General features: G+C 39.3%; 1 long non-coding RNA gene across 2 annotated transcripts; it reads left to right on the forward strand.

Moving 5' to 3' along the window:
• Positions 1–1,901: 1,901 nt before the first annotated feature.
• LOC121067625 lies at positions 1,902–15,422 on the forward strand. Of its 2 annotated transcripts, none has more exons than XR_005818354.1 (4): positions 1,902–2,155; positions 9,322–9,439; positions 9,936–10,053; positions 13,806–15,422. It is a non-coding gene; the product is annotated as an uncharacterized LOC121067625 (long non-coding RNA). The 2 variants fall into 2 exon arrangements; XR_005818355.1 differs by lacking the exon at positions 1,902–2,155 and adding an exon at positions 6,308–6,394.
• The last annotated feature ends 1,703 nt before the right edge of the window (positions 15,423–17,125 follow it).

The raw sequence follows: 17,125 nt of genomic DNA on the forward strand, positions 1-17,125 counted from the left end.
TGTCTTGCCAGGCACCAATTTCTGTTCCAATTTGAGCCCCAAAAAGGGCCCTGTTAAGCCAATGAATACAACTCATTAATTAAATATTCATGTAGTCTGAATAATCTTTTTGATCCATTAATCAAAGCTCAAACAGAGGCTGTGCTATAATTTGTAATGTAAACCTGATCCATTTCAGAATGCAATTGGCCTGGCTTTACAATATATTTTGTTGGTAGAGAGTAACTACACTGGCCTTTTGCAGTAAACTGAAACATTGCTTAAGACAGGTACCCAGTTACTCTGCAGGAGCCAGATATACTGTACTGCAGGTTGTATTTTATTAGCCAGTGGAATTACTCCTGGTCCCACCATCTGAAATCTGCTACATATTTCTTTAATCCTAGAATTCATGAACAGTGGATGTTAGATTACCAGACATAAAGCATAGCCAAGCGTGTTGTATTTCCAAAGGCATGATAATTTAAGAAGTGACTTCTTGAGGGAAAAATGATGTATAAGCATAAAATGTTTCGTGCCATCAGAAAGATAACAGGACAGTATTTATATGAGCAGATGAGGTAAGTGCTGTGTAGGCACAATGTGAAAAGAGCAAGGCTACAAAAGGAGTGGTTGCTTTTGGACTATCAGCTTATGGTTCAGGAATATTATAGTTGCCTCGTGTTGTCAAAATGATTTAAACAATACCTCTGCTTAATCTGGACAACCTGACTGGAATTTGTACATATGTATTTAGGAGGTGTGCCTTTCTACAAGCACAGCTGTATGCTCCATGAGGGAGAGCTAGAGGAGCAGCCTAATTAATCACCAATGCTTGTGTTGATCAGTATGATTATTCTTTAGAAAGAGTGAGAATCCTCTGTCTAGCTTGAAAGTTTACAGCTTTTATATTCTATGCCCTTAGAGAATAGCTAAGCGTAGTTTGCAAGTTTTCACCTGCTTTGTGGGAGCGGGGGTTCTCTCTGTTGCTTGTGAACTGGAGAGTACCAGCCTCTTGAAACAAACGTTAATTAGGATGATTCATTTTTTCTACTGGAGTGTGAGCTTAGCCTTGCTACCTTTTGATTGTCTGAAGGATACAAGTGCCATATAAAGAATGGGTAATTAACAAGAGATGCCATTCACACAGGAAGAACAATCTAACTTGGTTGACATTTTAATTACCAAGGTCCTTATAGAAGAATTCCTATCATCCATCAACCAAAAAGATTTGGTTTCCACTGATAGCAACTCTATTTTTTGTTTCCTTCGTCATCTTTGATGTTGCAAAAAGTACTGCAAATTTATAGGACACACTGCATTGTCAGGTACATGTTTGAGAAACTGCTTAGCATCAGAGGGTAAACAGACTAATAAATGCATGTAACATTGCATGGGTAGTCAGATAAACAGTTTAATTCCTTTTTTAGCTGACTACAAATAAAGGTTTTTATTTATCTATACAGAAACTGTGAGTAGAGGCATCTTACCATCTTCCACAAATACCCTCTGAACTGTTATCTGCTCAGCTTTACCTTTAGATTATTCTAGCTATTTTAGATAAATGCCATTTGAGTTCTGTGTTCCCAAGCTTTCTTGTTCTGAGGTATGCTCAGGTACTGAAACTGCATATTTTAATTTCTGTGTGTGTTATTACCATAAGAGTTAACTACCTTCTTCATTTCTTTAAAGCTGCTTATATTTTCTAACTTAAAATTGAGTACATACATGTCTACTGCAACACCATAGCTTACAATGGAAATATGTGGAAGATTGTCCTGAAGTTTTAGTGTTCGGTAATGAAGACAAACTATAGGAGCTTGAGGATGAATTGATATACTCCTAGTATCTAACATGGTACTGAGTTGACTCAGGTCGCATACAGATTTGTATTTTGGACTACTTATAATGCTGTTCTTCTCACCTCCATTGCAAGGTGGTAATCCTATTGAAAGCACTGGAATGTTTTTGGTAAGGTCTATCCAAACTTTGGAGGCACAGCTCTTGAGGCTGCTCTGCACCATCCCCTCCAAAATTTTGCCTTCCCAATTGTTCCTACTTGGAATGAGATGTATTTAGCACATAATTAATGATGTTAAGGAGGGAGGAGGGAGATGCTCTTGTACGAGGTGATGTGAGGCTTGCCGAATGCTTATTTAGACTACGCTAATGCACAGTGAGTCGTGTAAATGGGAGCCTGCCAGTGACCTATTGGTGTTGCCGTTGGCTGGCTCTGTCCCCAGCCTCAGCTCTCACCCCTGCTGGCACCGGTGCCTGTGGCTGAGGGCAGGTGCCCCTGTGCTGCAGGGCAAACCCTCTCCCTGCTCTGCCTGGGAAGCCAGAGCAGCCAAAAAAAAACCTGGTCTTGCTTTACTCTATGGCTGCATACTGTGAGTTAACCATATACAAGAGAGATGCAGAGAGGAGGGTGGCCAAGGGGTGAGGACTAATTTTATTTCACCAAAATATTCAATTGAAATATTTTTTTAATATTTATTTAAATATTTTTATTCACTGGAATTTATTTAACCCTGAAAGTGTAATGATACTGAGAGGACACCTAAGTTACCCTGCAAATGTTCATATTCCCGGCTTGTTGGTGATGTGTTAAGCTATTAGAAATGTTTGCTTGGAAGGTGTGGTAATGAGATCTAGCTGAAAAGTCCACAGTTCAGATGTAGACTTTTATTTGCCTAAAAAAGTAATTGATTTATACCGTGATTATTACCCTTTGAGTATGTTTATTCAGTATTGAAACACCGACATCTAAGGACTGTGTTTCTGGTTTTGGCATTGCAGTGAATTAAAAAGCACAGTAAAAATACCTGTGGTAAATATGAAGTATAACAGCAAGATATAGTGTGTAAATGAGTATTTCAGGTTCTCAGACCTTTGTCACATTCTGCTTATTCTAAGTACTGAAAACAAGAGGTTTCGGTAGTGCTGAATTGTTTGAAGGAGGAAATGCCAAAAGAAAACTCAAAAATTTACAAACTACCCTCCAGTGGGAAGAAAGACTTCCTGGTGAGATCTATAGCGAAGCCCTGCCTGAATGTAGAAGAGCTCACGAGCATAGTGACTTTCACAGGAACTTTTTTTCACTTTTTTTTTTTTTTTTTTAACAGCCAGGGTAATTACTTGAACCAGTCACCAAATGCTAAAATAGTAAGAGTTTTCTAGCATACAACTAAATTACTAAAAGGTACCAATTTTTTCATTGGCAACTACTGTGCAAGAATCACCCAGTGAAATTAAAGTCAGACGATATGGTCAAAATCTGAAGCTTAGAACCGGGATCATGCTTTGTAATGTCTCTGTGAATACTTTGCCTAATTTTAGGCAAGAAAGTGCTCCATTTTCTGCTTATTTTATCCTAATAGTACCTATCTTTGGCAGGCTAATTTAGGAATGCTACACCACAATATATCTCTGTTCACTTGCCACAAGTGAACCCAAAGCTCCCTACCATGGAGACAAATCTCATAAGTTTAAGCTGCAGGATAACTTGCCAGAATGATGAGAACGAGCCCTAAATAGCGCACTTGGGACGCAGCACAGAGCCAGCCACCTCACACAGCTTCTGCCCACTCTCCCCCAGTAGCAGGGAAAGGAGAGGACATTTAAAAATTATTAAAAAAAAAAAAAAAAAAAATTGAATTGAAAATAATTGAAGTCAAGGTCACTGACTTTTGAATTGGTTCATGCCTAAATCCAACTTTATTGGGGTCCTGACGGACTGTATCAGAGAGCATCTGTCAATGTTACCTGCAGTGTAGGAAAGAAGGAAATTCTCAGTGGGAGGGGACAGAGGTTAAAAGGAAGGGAGGGGAGGGAGAGCTTTAGTTTGAATATGCATCTGGGGGGTGGAAGAAGTTGGGGGTGCTGTGAGGACCTTCCTTCCTGAGCCAGGGTTTCTTGCCCTGCTGTTTCATGCCCTCCCTGCTGCTGCCGAGCACTACAAGGACAGGCCTCAGTGGGTTTGTGTCCCTACTGCCTGGGTCCTGTGAGGTGCAAGGACTCCTCCTCTCCTCTTCCTCATGCAGACGGATGCTCAGGGGATACCAAGGAGGTGAGGCTGAAGGCAGGCCCTGGGGAAGAGGGAGGTGACAGCAGGGCTGTACTGAGGCTGCTCGCTGTGCCATGCACACTATCATCCCACACTCCTCCTCGCCCCATTGGGCTGGCAGGGGCATGCAGCATCTCCTTTTCAGACATTGCCTTGCCATGGAAGCTCACCAAAGGAGGGCCCTGGGGCTGGAATAGAGCCACGGCCTAGAGGGAAGCTGGGGCGTACAATTGCTCCCAGGTGTACTGCAGCCCTGTACAACAGATCCCTGGAGCCCCCTAAGCCCCTTGTAAAACATACTTGGCCCTGAATCCCACAGTCCCCGTTCCTGTAACTTCATCTTCACACCACTGTAGGGTCTGAGCTCTCTCATCCCACAGCCTACAGTTACCCCGGCGTGTAGTCACGTGTTGGCAGCAGAGCTGAGAGCTTGGGTGGCTCTTCTGGGAGGAGTTTGACACTGTGGCAATGTTACCCCAGAGGTGCCCCATTCTTCCGAGGCTGTGTGCACTGGTGCGACTGGGTAAGTTCAGGCACCTTCCTTTGGTGCTCTCTGACCCTACTGTAGCACAAAGGTGGTGTATCAGCATGAGAGTGCAATTTTTGGCCTCCCAGCTTGCCGTGTAAGGCAACAACTGTACAGCACTTTGTACAGCACTGTACAGATCCGTGTTGCTCACACGGGTTTCAGCTGAATGCAGAACGCTGCCAGTGCATGAAACTAGCCTGCCTGGAAGAGCACGCTCTGCTTCAAATGGCAAAAAGGCTGTCTTGGTTGTGGGTGTAAGCGCGTTATCCTACGCACAAGAGTAGTCACGCTGTGTAAGTTTGGGCACCTAATTTAGGAACGTAGCTGCGCGAGGTTCCCTGTATGGTCTGTAGAGACAAAAATCCTTCCTCAGAGAGAGATTCAGGGCAGCAGCTCAACTGCTCTTCCATTCGGCGTAATAAAAATGACACACTAAGAGCTCTAAGCAAGTAATTGTTATAAAAGGTCTTCACAGCATTTAAGTGGTCTGGTAAATACCTGCATTTGCTCTCTCAAACACAGAGCTGTAAGGTCTGTGTTCCTTTTCAGCTTCTTCAGTCTATCATGAATTTTTTATTGGGCTGTGGTGTATGGAATGGAAAAGTAAAACTTGTGATTTATGTGTTGCTGTTTTGCCACTTTCAGCCACAGTAGAATACTTACGAATGTGAGATGACAGCAAATATTTAGTCATACAAGTAACCGAGATGGTTGTATCTGGGAACAAAAGGAATGGATAATTCATCATTCTAATAGTTTCTGTGTGCTGGAAGAGACTGGCTCTGCAGCAGAGAAGTAAACAGAGAAGCACTCCCGGTCCCTCAAGCTGCAAAGATCAGATAAAGACTAAGCTGCTGCAAAACAAGTTTACATGAGCATTGCCACTATGATGAGTACAATAAGAGTTAGGAAAATACAAGTGCAGTAAGAACAGGCAAACGGGCATGTGTGAAAAGTGTTGGCAGAATACAGATTCCCTAAAGTTAGTGTGAGGCCAACTTTTCGACATTTTATTTTTTTTTAAGTTTTAGCAAGTTTTCTCTTTTGAAAATTAGTGTAGCTTTTTTTTTTTTTTTCTTTCTTTCTTTTTCTATATTAGTTTTGGACTTGTCCAAAAATGTCAAAAAGCACTGCAGTCTTGATGATCAGCTTTGGAAAAAAGCTAAGCAAGGCTTTCATGGTTTTTAAGCTCAGAAGACACTATTAAAATCGTCTACTCTCATCTCTTCTACAGGCTGTCGAACCTTATCCAGTTAATTCTGCATTATACCATTACCTCCTCCTTGAATTACATCATCTTCCTTAGAAACTCACATAGGTTGTAGGATTAAAATCTATCTTTAGTTGGTGCATGACTTTGTCTCAGAAATGCAGAGAACTATGCATAATATGATTCATTTTATGTGCTTGCAGACAAAGACACAGCTGAAAAGCTCCAGCTAAACATTTTCCCTGCCTGAATGTTGCAGTTCAGTTCTACAATTTATTTTTTGTAACTTATCCTCTGAAAGTAAGGCAGGGCCAGCAAATTACACTAGTGTCTGCTCACTAGCTTTCTCAGTCATCAAAATCTGTTTAGGGTCACTCTGAGACCGTCTAATACTTAGATTTATAAAGATATTAGAAGTTTTTTTTTTTTTTAAAAAAGCTGCTATGAGAAGACTTCACATTCTTAAGTTAGCTTTTGAGAACTAAAGTAATCATTTTTTTTTCTGTAAGAATTTAGGTTTGCAATGGCTTTCCACTGTGCAATTATTCATCAGAAGTTGTGAAGGTACAGATAGGGTATAAAATCCAAGCAAATCTAGAGTTCAGTCTTGGTGAGTGCGTTTCTTTAATTGTGCTGTCTTTAGCAAACATTGAAGTCTAAGCATATTTAAAACCAGGCCTGAACACCAATGTCTATGTATTTAAACTAGGAAACAGCATATCAGACACTGAGACCTTACTTTGGCCCAAGTTAATCAGCAAAAAATAATCCTGTAAAAATCACTAGAGTTTGTTTCCATATTTGACTAGAACAGAATAAAATTGTAATATTCTGGCTAACTTTGTTATCTTAAACTTATATTGTTATCTATAGTAGAACAGGTTTTCTGTTTTGGAAAATCTGGATTTTAGAGGCTTCCTTCCATCCAAATAAGAAGTTTCTGATTTTAGTGTTTTTTTTTTTTTTTTTTTTTTTTCATTCAGACAGTGAGATGCCTGGGGACCTTGGCATCCCTCTTCGAATTTTGACGTTGATCAAGTGTCACTTTCTGGGGTATTCAAGCAGATTAGGAAAATGCCTCTGAAGGCTAACTAGAGGGGATGCAATCTCAAAGCTGGATGCATAGCCAGCCACCTTCTCAATTTTAGAGAAACAGGGTTGCTGATTCAGCTTGTGACAAGTTAGTACTCCTAATAAAATGATTCCTAGGATGACTTTGAAAACATGAAACCAGTCACCAAAAATACATTACTAAATAAAAGCAATTCTTACTATAAGCCAAGTACAATAATGGATTTTCCAGCATTCAGCAGTATGTATGTGTATGGTTGACCATAAGAAATAAAATTAAAGATGGAAAAAGCTAAAAATTAATAGGCTTTGCTGGTAAAATTTAAATTGGAATAATGAATCAGTACTGATATTGAGTGGGAGAACAAAGTGGGCACTCTGAAACAATAACTGGTATAATATACTAAAAGTATGTAAATTTCATGTATTGAAAATTTTAGAGTGACAGCCCTAGAAGGTACATTTTGACATTGGATATCAAGAAATCTTATTAAGTAGGTAGAAGTAATGAGATATTGTGAGGGTATTAAGAAGTCCAAAAAAGAAAGAAACGGGACAGTCAAACTTCTTTATCACAACAGTCATTTAAGTAGGTTCAGCATTCAGTTCCCTGTAGGCTGCTAATTGCATATCCACCTGCCATCCAGTTCTGAAATTAGGCCTTTGTGTTCTTGATAAACTGGTCATTTAAATACTGAATAATATTACTGAGGGCTGTTTTGTATCCAAAGGTTTCTTCTAATGGGGTTATTTTTTTTTTTCCCTTAAGGTGAAAAAGAGTACATGTAAAACAGATGAAATTCTTGTCTTTGTCAATTCATCCTTCTTCGGGCTAGGAATAAAAGGCCATGAAGTTATCATGCGAGTGGTTTGGGGGAGCCCTTACAAAGAAGGGATCTTTGTATCTCCTGCAGCCTGCTCTGGATGGCTGCAGAGCTCCCCTGAGCCCTGTGCTGGTGGGGCAGCAGGCACAGGTGCTGCTGAGTGGGGCCATGTAGAATTAAGTTTGCTTTCTTGCATGGCTTCAAGTTTATCACAAATTCAGGCATTCGTGTAGACATCACTGCTACACAGGATGTAGCCACCCGTGTTCTAGCATCTTAATAAAGATCACCCTATGCCTGAATAGCATTAGTGTATTTATTGTGATTCTTTTAAATGCATCTTTCTGTTGTTATAGGGTTAATGTGAAATGATGTATTTTCTTTTAACCAACATTAACAAATTGCATGTTAACATGAGAAAAAAAGAATTATATATGAGACAAAGACAGAACTGCTAGTGGGCAAGAACATCATTTAATACAGAGGGTTTCCAAATTTGGATTTCTTCAAAATGTTTAAGAAGCCTGGCACCTTCTCTACAGTGGATTCTGGTTTCTGATAATTACCCAGGGACAATGGTTACTGAATTACTTTCTGCTTGAAAATTTCAGTTTGAAAACATACTTATAGAAAGAGAGATTAATAGTATCAGTATCTATGTTGTTTAGAAAAACAGGGTCAAGTTACATTCACTCATATCACTGGATGTCCTTAGCTTAACACTGTTTCAAGATAGTGTTGAAGTTTATGGACTAAAAATATCCACTCTAAGTGACAACTAAACAGAATCAGACCTATAAGGCTGTTTTATGTAACACAAAAAGGGAAAGAAAAGCCAACAGAGCCAGACCAAGAAGAAATCTTTCCATCAGTTAGCATAGCAGACTTTTAGATTTCATCTCCTGAGTTTTATGTTTACCACTACCCCTAAATACGTGTATGAGTATCTGGAGAATAGTACCAGCCAGGAAGCACACAAAATACATAAACTTTCTGGTCATCTGAAAGAAATTTTACAGCTCCTTACCTAGTTAGAGCTCTGGGGGAGGGCAAGAGCACAGCTGAGAGCTACATTTTGGCCATAGTTTTTGCACCTGTGAGTGGGCTGGGTAAGCTCAAATATCTTAAAATTCGCTTTTCTTACAGAAAAGCGGGCTGTTAATGGAGGTAGAAAAGAAAAAAAAAAACTTTTTATTGAGCAGAAGCTAGCATGTACAGTATACACATACACTCTTTGGGACACAAAAGTAGTAACCATCTGTACAATGAAACCCCTTCAGCAAGCAAAATTTGTGTTCACATCTCAGTTTCTGAGATGTCCTTGTCCTCAGATATTGTCTAACCTTTTTCCAGGCAATTTTCTTTCTCCTGCTGTTCTGGTGTCTCTGTAGCACTGCTGTTCTTCACTGTTTTGATATGTGGTGTAGGACCCAGTGTGTCAAATGACACAGTATCATGTCTCCCTGTTGTTAAATGTCCTTTGGAGCATGAGAGTTTTTTTGGGGGCAAGGAACTTCCTCCTGGTTTGTCTATAAAGCACTGTATAACTTCATGGCCAATATAAAGTGTTTTTTCAAATCTCATCTTTGATCCAATGGAGCAAGCACTTACCTAACTTATAAAAATGTTTTGTTCTTTGCAGTGATTTTTCCCTAGGATATCACCTTAAGACACTAGTGCTGTTTCTAAAGCTTTGATGTTCAGTGCTCACATCTGATCCTCTGAAGTGGATTTTCCAGGAGACAGGAGCTGATGCAAAGGTAATGATTTCTCAATCCGAGTGCATGGCACACTCACTCTCTTCAATGCTATTTAATTCAATACCATTAAAAAAATGTCAAACCCATTCTGAACAATTGCATGTTCCATTTTTCCAGTAGAGAGTGTTAATTCTCTCAAATGAACTGAGTGTGACAGATACCAGTTAAGAGTTTATTGCTCATTTCAGAAATGTTTGAATACTACAGTGTTGAGGGGAAATGTTATGTAAAACAGAAGGGTTGCTCAGAACTTGCATGGCAGTGCTCAAATATCTGCATTAACTGTTGCAGGAGACACCCTTTTGGGATCAGGCCTTGGTGGATTAGATTCAATAACACACAAAGCTAAGGTATTTACTCTTGTGCTTACTGCTATTAAATACTATCACACGAGGCTATTGATACATTGCTTTCAATTGGCCCAGATGCACAAGAACATAAGCACAAGGCACAAATGTGATTTCATACAACAATTTCTTATATATGTTTTTTTAAGACTTTCTTGTCAAAAGATATCTTTCCTCTCTGGCAAATCAAGGAATGAGTGAAAGCGATGGCTGGCACTAAAGGGATTTACTGTTCCTATTCCAGGTCACGGATATACTCTAGAAACTGTAAGTTAAACAGTAAATAACTTGTAATGCAAACTATAGAGCAAACCTCTTCTTTCTGTGGTTTTCTTATGTAAATCAGAATAACTAGATATTCTTTCTGCATTCCAAAGAAAATCAAAGCTAAAATAAACAGCAAACGGGGTGAGATGCCATTTCATTGGCCAAGATGAGCAGTCTGCTCCTGGTAAATAATACTAACAATGGTGGAAGGTGTTGCTATGTTACTACAGGGGGCATATGTCTCACTGGGACATCTCAGGAGATGTTTATTCTACCAGCATTATGCCCATGGATGTGTCTGATCTTGCTCCCATGGAATGGCACTATATCTTCCCACTGGAATTAGACGTGGTGCTGTGCAAACGTAGGATGCTGTGCATCCTTCCAGACATATGTTCCTGGGTATTGCACTGATGGCTTTCTATAACCAGGAGAACAATTCCCTCTCACTCTGTATTTTAAATTGCAGACCTTCATCTAAGGCATTGCTGTCAGATAAACGAGAGATATGTAGCTGGTCAAGGTTGAATTGCTGTCCATAGCGATACCAAGAAACATCAGATGCTTGAACAGAAAGTTTTCTATGACTGCTCGGGATCAAACTGAAAAAAATACCAACAGAATTTGGATCAGAAAGCAAATCTTCATCTCCTCTCACCTCCCCAGGGCCTGACTGCTGGCAAAGAGATTGGGATGTTTATCTTTTACTGTTCTTATGTAGCAGTGTTCTTGTGGAGTGTCCTGTGCTAACTCCTCCCCTTACAGCCCTGGCTATCTTCAGTGGCTCTGTTACGCTGCCCTGTACATCTATATACTCCCAACTTACAATCAATGTGTATTTAAATTGGCTGTAATGGAGTTTTGTAGCCTGAGCACTGCATATTTGGGATGTCATACAAGACCAGTTCCCTGGCATACAGGGTATCCATGGACAGCGTCACTTTCCTTACCCTCTGTACTTCTCCATGAACAGTTGTGCAGTCCAACATGGTTCTCAAAGCAGCTCAGTGCGGGCCTGATTGTTTCATTTCCTCACAGAGCACCTTGCTTCACCCCATGGATGTGACTTGCTGCTCTATCCCTGTAGGTAGCTGTGGTATTGCCTTTTTTTTCTGTCTTGCTTTTCTTTTCATGGTCACGTATTGAGTTTTGTTTCATTTTACAAAATGGGCAGCAAGCATACAAAGAGGTATTTTTTACTGCTAATGTCACTGCAGATGGGAGCATAGTCTCACTGAGAAATCTACTTTGGATGTATTTCATTAAATGTAGTGAGAGAAGGCTTTTTCAGGAGTATGTAGTTTCTGTGATTCACACTCCGGTCAAAAAGACGGGGTTTATGTATTTATATAGCTGCTGAAATGAAAATAGACACATGCTCAGTGTGGCCACCCAGTTGCTGGGGCATGGGCTGTGCATATCAGTTGATCCTCATGTATATTTTCTGTTGCATTTTTCATTCTACAAAAGTTCCCCTTCAGTAGCCTTATCATCTCAAAGCCATCTAGGAGAATAAGAGCAGTAGGAGCAGACCCCTTTGTATGATAACAAAATTCTAATATGTATTCTTCCAAAAATTCAGTAGTAATATCTTGAATAATGCATGCTTAAAAGGAAAATTTATTATCATACTAAGAAGAATTAATAAAGAAATTAATAAAGCAAAATCATTTCAGCTTGATAACTAGTTTTAAAAATTTACAAGAGACAATTAGTTTCTGGGTGGTGAAGTAATATCCTGAAGTTGATGGATACAAATAAACCTCAACAAAACAGTATGGAAACTGCAACTGGTAATAATACTGGGGTGACAAGGGTGAAATCTTTATTATCTCTAGATCTAATCTTCATTATGTCAAGATCCAGTAGGATCAAGAATGAATCAAGGGTAAATCCTGTTGGACTTTTAACTATTGGCTTTTGTATGCTGCTGGGCAAGTGTAAAAAAAAAAACAAAACTGAAAACTAGGGTTTTTCTACTTCTATGAAAAATGCAGGTACTTACTGTTGCAAGGTTTAGGGAAATGACACAGTTATCTCTGCTTGTGCTGAAATCTTTCCTCTAGTAAAATTCCAGTGATCTGCTTGCTTTTTGCTTGTGTGAACAGGACTGACTTTTTTTTTCTTTTTTCTTTCTAATAATGAAGAAACAGAATATATAAAAAACTCCACTGTGTGAAAACAAACGAAAACATGACTGACTGTTTTCTCTTTCTAAAATAAGTGTTGAGTAAAGCCACTGTCTTTTCTCTTCCATTGATTCTTTGGACCCACAAATGCTGAAATTAAAGGAAGATACACATGAGACTGGGCTGTTATCATCCGATCCTGACAGATGTCTTGTCCATGCACTGCTAGGAAGAAGCAAGGTTATTATCATCCCCCTAAGTTAAGCTAAATCCATGACATCAATTGAAATATATATAATGTACAACAGTTGAGTTTCACCATCACCTCCTATCTCTTGTCCATTTTCCTTCCTATCCTCTTCTTAGAGGTCCTTTTCTGACCTCTGTGTGTCTGTATTCTCCTAGGAGGTGTGACTTAGCTGATTAAGACTGTGGCATGTCTTGTTTCACTGCTATGAACCCATGACTAAAAGGGCAGCTAAAAGCAGCATTGTAATCATCAGACACTGCTAGGAGTTTGCCAGGTTTTGGAGTGGTTGATAAGACCACGTACTGGGCCTGTCTTTTTCCAGGTGCAAGTGAGAGTTGAAAGTAACATGCACCAAAATAGCAGCTCTTTTTCTTCATATTTTCTGTACTTTTCTCTCCTTCTCTCTGTTTGGTTTGCTGTAAAGGCTAGTACTGATTTCAACTAGCTATCATTTTGTCCCAAAGGGACACATACTGCCCTCTTTAAGACAAAGTAGAAGGACTTTCTGTTATGAAAGCTCTCTCTAAAGACTGTATCAATGGAAAATGAAAAATGTGTTTAATGTGCTTTACCTTTTTTTCTACTTAAGAAAGGATTCAAACCATTTTAATGGTATTCCCACTGTGAAACCAAATTCACATTTTAAACCTCTCAATACAAGTCCTTTACATTACCATGCTCAAATAAACACTTTTGACTCACTTTTTCTGTACAAAGTGATACACTTCCTTACCTGGTCATTTGAGAGAGTCAAGTTCTCTTGTCCTCATGGTTGGGACATTCCCCAAAAGGTCATCTGCCTGACTGGAGTCCTACCCTGAATTCCTCATGAAACTTACTGTGAACAGCAGCAGTTAACGTTTTATCTCTGAATAGCAAGAACAGTTGCTTTGAATATCAGCAGATAATCTTAGAAAGGAGAAGTGAAATATGCTTATAACAACTTTCTCCCAGCCCTAATCAGAGACCAAGATGTTTGCCATCTACAGGAAGCTCCTCTAATATGGGTTTTCAAAATGGAGCAGATATAAAGCATGACTGCTTTCCACGCCATTTGGTGCACGGGCATAAGCATGCTACATAAATTTCAGGGTTCTGCTTTTAATTTGGCAAAAAATACAGCTGTGTATCGTGCCATATGTGGTGAAACAAATAAGCACTGCTCTGTGGATAAAACTAGCTTTCTGTGCCACTTGAAGTGGACCAGATAGTACTTTTCAGCTGCATTTGTACTCACAATGGGCAGAGCTCAGAGGGGGTGGTTATGCAAGCACTGCAAGGGAAAATAAATGCATAGAAGTATCACTGCAAATAGCTGTCTTCTTGAGATTCAGTATATATTTAGTTCCTGTGTTGTTTCTTTCTTTCACCAGTAGTGAAGATAATGAGCTTCAAGGGCTGTGGGAACCTGCAATTGCAGCAGAACTGAGATATCTTGCAAAAACATTAAAAGGACAACAGGAGATCGCGCTTGAGGGGAGAGGAAGTGCAGAACTACGTATGTGGCTACCTGAATGACAAAGCTTTATGTCAAGACTCATTGAATGTCCTGCTTTGTTCTTCTTTTCCTGTGCTAGGATTAATGTGTCATTTGAATGTTTTATCTTGCCTGTGAACGACTATATTTATGAATTCTGAAAGCAGATCCAAGGTGGAGGAGCCACTGTACAGAGAAGTCACAGTTCTTTCCCCTGCAGCCACATGACATTGAAATACAGCTGAGGAGCACAACAGCCATTGCTCATATCAGCTGGGGGGGGTGGCTAGGGTGAGGTGAGCAATAGCAGTATCACTACAGAGAATAGCTATTCTAGAGCTAATATTACCTGATGAGGGCAAAAATTGTTAAGTGGTTCATTCCTTTAGGCTCTTACTTGGCTTTAACTCAAAATAAACTTAGCTGTGAGTAAAAGGTCTGCTCTGTGGCCCAAATGGGAGCTTGTCTTCATGTCTTGTAATAGATGCACTTTTCTGCAAGAGAGGCAAAGCAGTATTGGTTTTCTCATCCTGAAAGTTTAATTCAGTGGAGAGTGCATTTGGTGCTGCTGTAGTTGCACTGATAGTTCTATCCTTCCATATATATATATACATATAGTTTCAATATACCTATTCTGTTTTGTAAGATCAGTGAAGAATGTTAGCATTATTCAAGCATAAATGGCTTGAAGCTGTGTCAGGGGAGGGTCAGGCTGGATGTCAGGAACAGGTTCTTCACCAAGAGGGTGCTCAGGCACTGGGACAGGCTCCCCATGGCAGTGGCCATGGCACTGAGCCTGCCGGAGTTCAAGAAGCTTTTGGGCAATGCTCTCAGACACATGGTTTGATTTTTTGGGTGGTCCTTTGGGGACCCAGGAGTTGGACTCAATGATCCTTGTGGGTTCCTTCCAACTTGGGATATTCTGTGATTCTGTGGTTATGCTTTAGGATCACTAGGCAGGGACTAAAATGTATTAGCAAATTATCTATTCTTGTTAGCAGGACAAGAGATGAACAACAAATGAATTGTTGCCTTCTGCTAAATCAGCACAAACCTGAATGTCCTGTTGTTAATTGTTTATGAGCTTGTTTTAAGTTTCCTGTAGCAGTCAGCTCAAAATCTGCTAATATTGTTCCAAAACATAAAATCCTTTTTCTCTGCTACTTTGTAGTGATATACATCTGGGTAACGTGGGTGTAAAATGTTATTGCTCTGTCGTGGGAGAGCTTTACACCCACTTTTTGCTGGTGTCAATGACTACACTTGCTAAGAGGCAAGCATGGAATCAAGCATTTAAAATAAAGTTCAATAAGCAGATTAGGCAAAGTTGTCAAAGAAAGCCGAGCTGCATAGCTGCAGTTAATGCCAGAAATCATGATGTATTGTTAAAAAAGCAAATGTTAATTGAACAATTAAAACCCCTATTTACAATATGCAGAAAAGCCTGGGGGTTCTGCTTTAAAGTAAAGCTGAGTGTTTCAACTGAAACCATGCCTGCCTTGAAATGAAATGTGGAAATTTTCCAAACCTCTAATTTCTAAGTGGGTGACACTGCAGTGCAGCTTCCCTTCCTTGCTTAGGGGTATGCTGGCCTGTCAGAAATGTTGAAGCTGGATGGTGCTCCACTCTTTCCATGGTTTGAGAACAATATCTCTACTCAGACTGGGCCATCCTGCCCTGAGTTGGCCTTTTCACACTCTGGTTACTAGCCCTACTGAAATAGGCTAATAAAATCTCCAAAGCTATTGAGACAGCCTTGGCAACCTTAAAGACAAGATGATCTTGAGCAGGTATGGCTCTCTAGGTTTTAATGAAGCAAAACCATTCTGCTCACAGTGACTTACTAACAACATTTTTCAATAGTTAACTACTTCATGATATAGCTTTTATGTGACTTTTTTGCTGTATTATTAAGCAAACAGTGCATTGTCATGTAAACATTTAACAGGCTGCGCAATATTTAAGCACTGGAAAAAGAGCTGTGCACTAAAAGGAGTGAAAAGAAAGACACTGCCATATTATCATAGATTTTAAAAATCAAATTAAAAGAAAAGAAAAAGCAAAAATCAAGATGGGAATTAGTGGATATTCACTTATTGTTTTAGAGAATATGAATTTATTCTCTGCTGTCAGATGAACCTGGGAAGCAGGAGCACTGTAGTTAAGAATCTTGGATGATGCAAGGAGAAAACAGTCCAGCTCTTTTCTGCACTGATCACTTGTTGGTACACTCCTGTACATGAGAAGAATGGATGAGAATGTTACAATTGGTTTTTAAGGTCCCATATTCTGGGAAACATAAAGGAACTTTGACTATGGCATCAGTCTTAGCGACTTGAATCAGAGTAGGACCCATGAACTGGGAGGGAGGATTGAACAGGAGGAGTAACGTCTGGAGGGAAATATTACTCCTGAAAATTGTGAACCGTTCTTAAAGTACTAAGTAGACACATCTGGGATCTTAGTGATGGTACAAAACAATCCAATTAAAAGGTACAAAATATTTTTGAAACAATGAATGACTACTATGTTCTTGAGCTTAACAATTATTGAATACTTGAATTTTAAATGAGATTAAAAGAGAATTTTGTACGTGATCTGTAATAACAGGTATTCCTCTTAACAAACATTTTGAAACAGACAGTCAATCACAATCAAATACTTATTATCAGAAAGGATGGGAGAACTAGGCGGTTCCTGTTTACAACAGTTCTTTTCTTGTTACGGAAGGTGACCAGAAGCTGGTCTTCATGGATTTTAGATCCAGTTTAGTGTGGTAAACTGTACAAATCTTTAAAATAACATCAGAAAGCCCCAAATACTTCCCTCCTCTCAGAATACAGAGTATTATGCTCTATAGATTTTTGCTTCAGATGCATCCAGCTTTTCTCATTTTATTCAGTAAGCAATTAGAAATGCACTTTCCAGTTTCTAGAGGTGAGGTGTTTTGTTAGTGCGAAGGGATGAGATACTAAGTGCCTAAACAAAATAAGTAATATAGTTTCTTCACAGAGATGAGGAAACAATTTTCTTTTTAATTATAGAAACAACTGGACCATAGTAAATATAAATTTTGTACTCAAACAAGAAAATTTTAAATACTGTTAATATCTTGCTTTATTCTTAATGTGTGATACAAGTCTCCAATTAAGGAATTCTCCTACCCATTTATATTAACTATTGTTTGTCAATAAATAAAACTATTTATTTCTCCTT

Source organism: Cygnus olor, chromosome 3, assembly GCF_009769625.2.
Source record: "Cygnus olor isolate bCygOlo1 chromosome 3, bCygOlo1.pri.v2, whole genome shotgun sequence".
NCBI lineage: Eukaryota > Metazoa > Chordata > Aves > Anseriformes > Anatidae > Cygnus > Cygnus olor.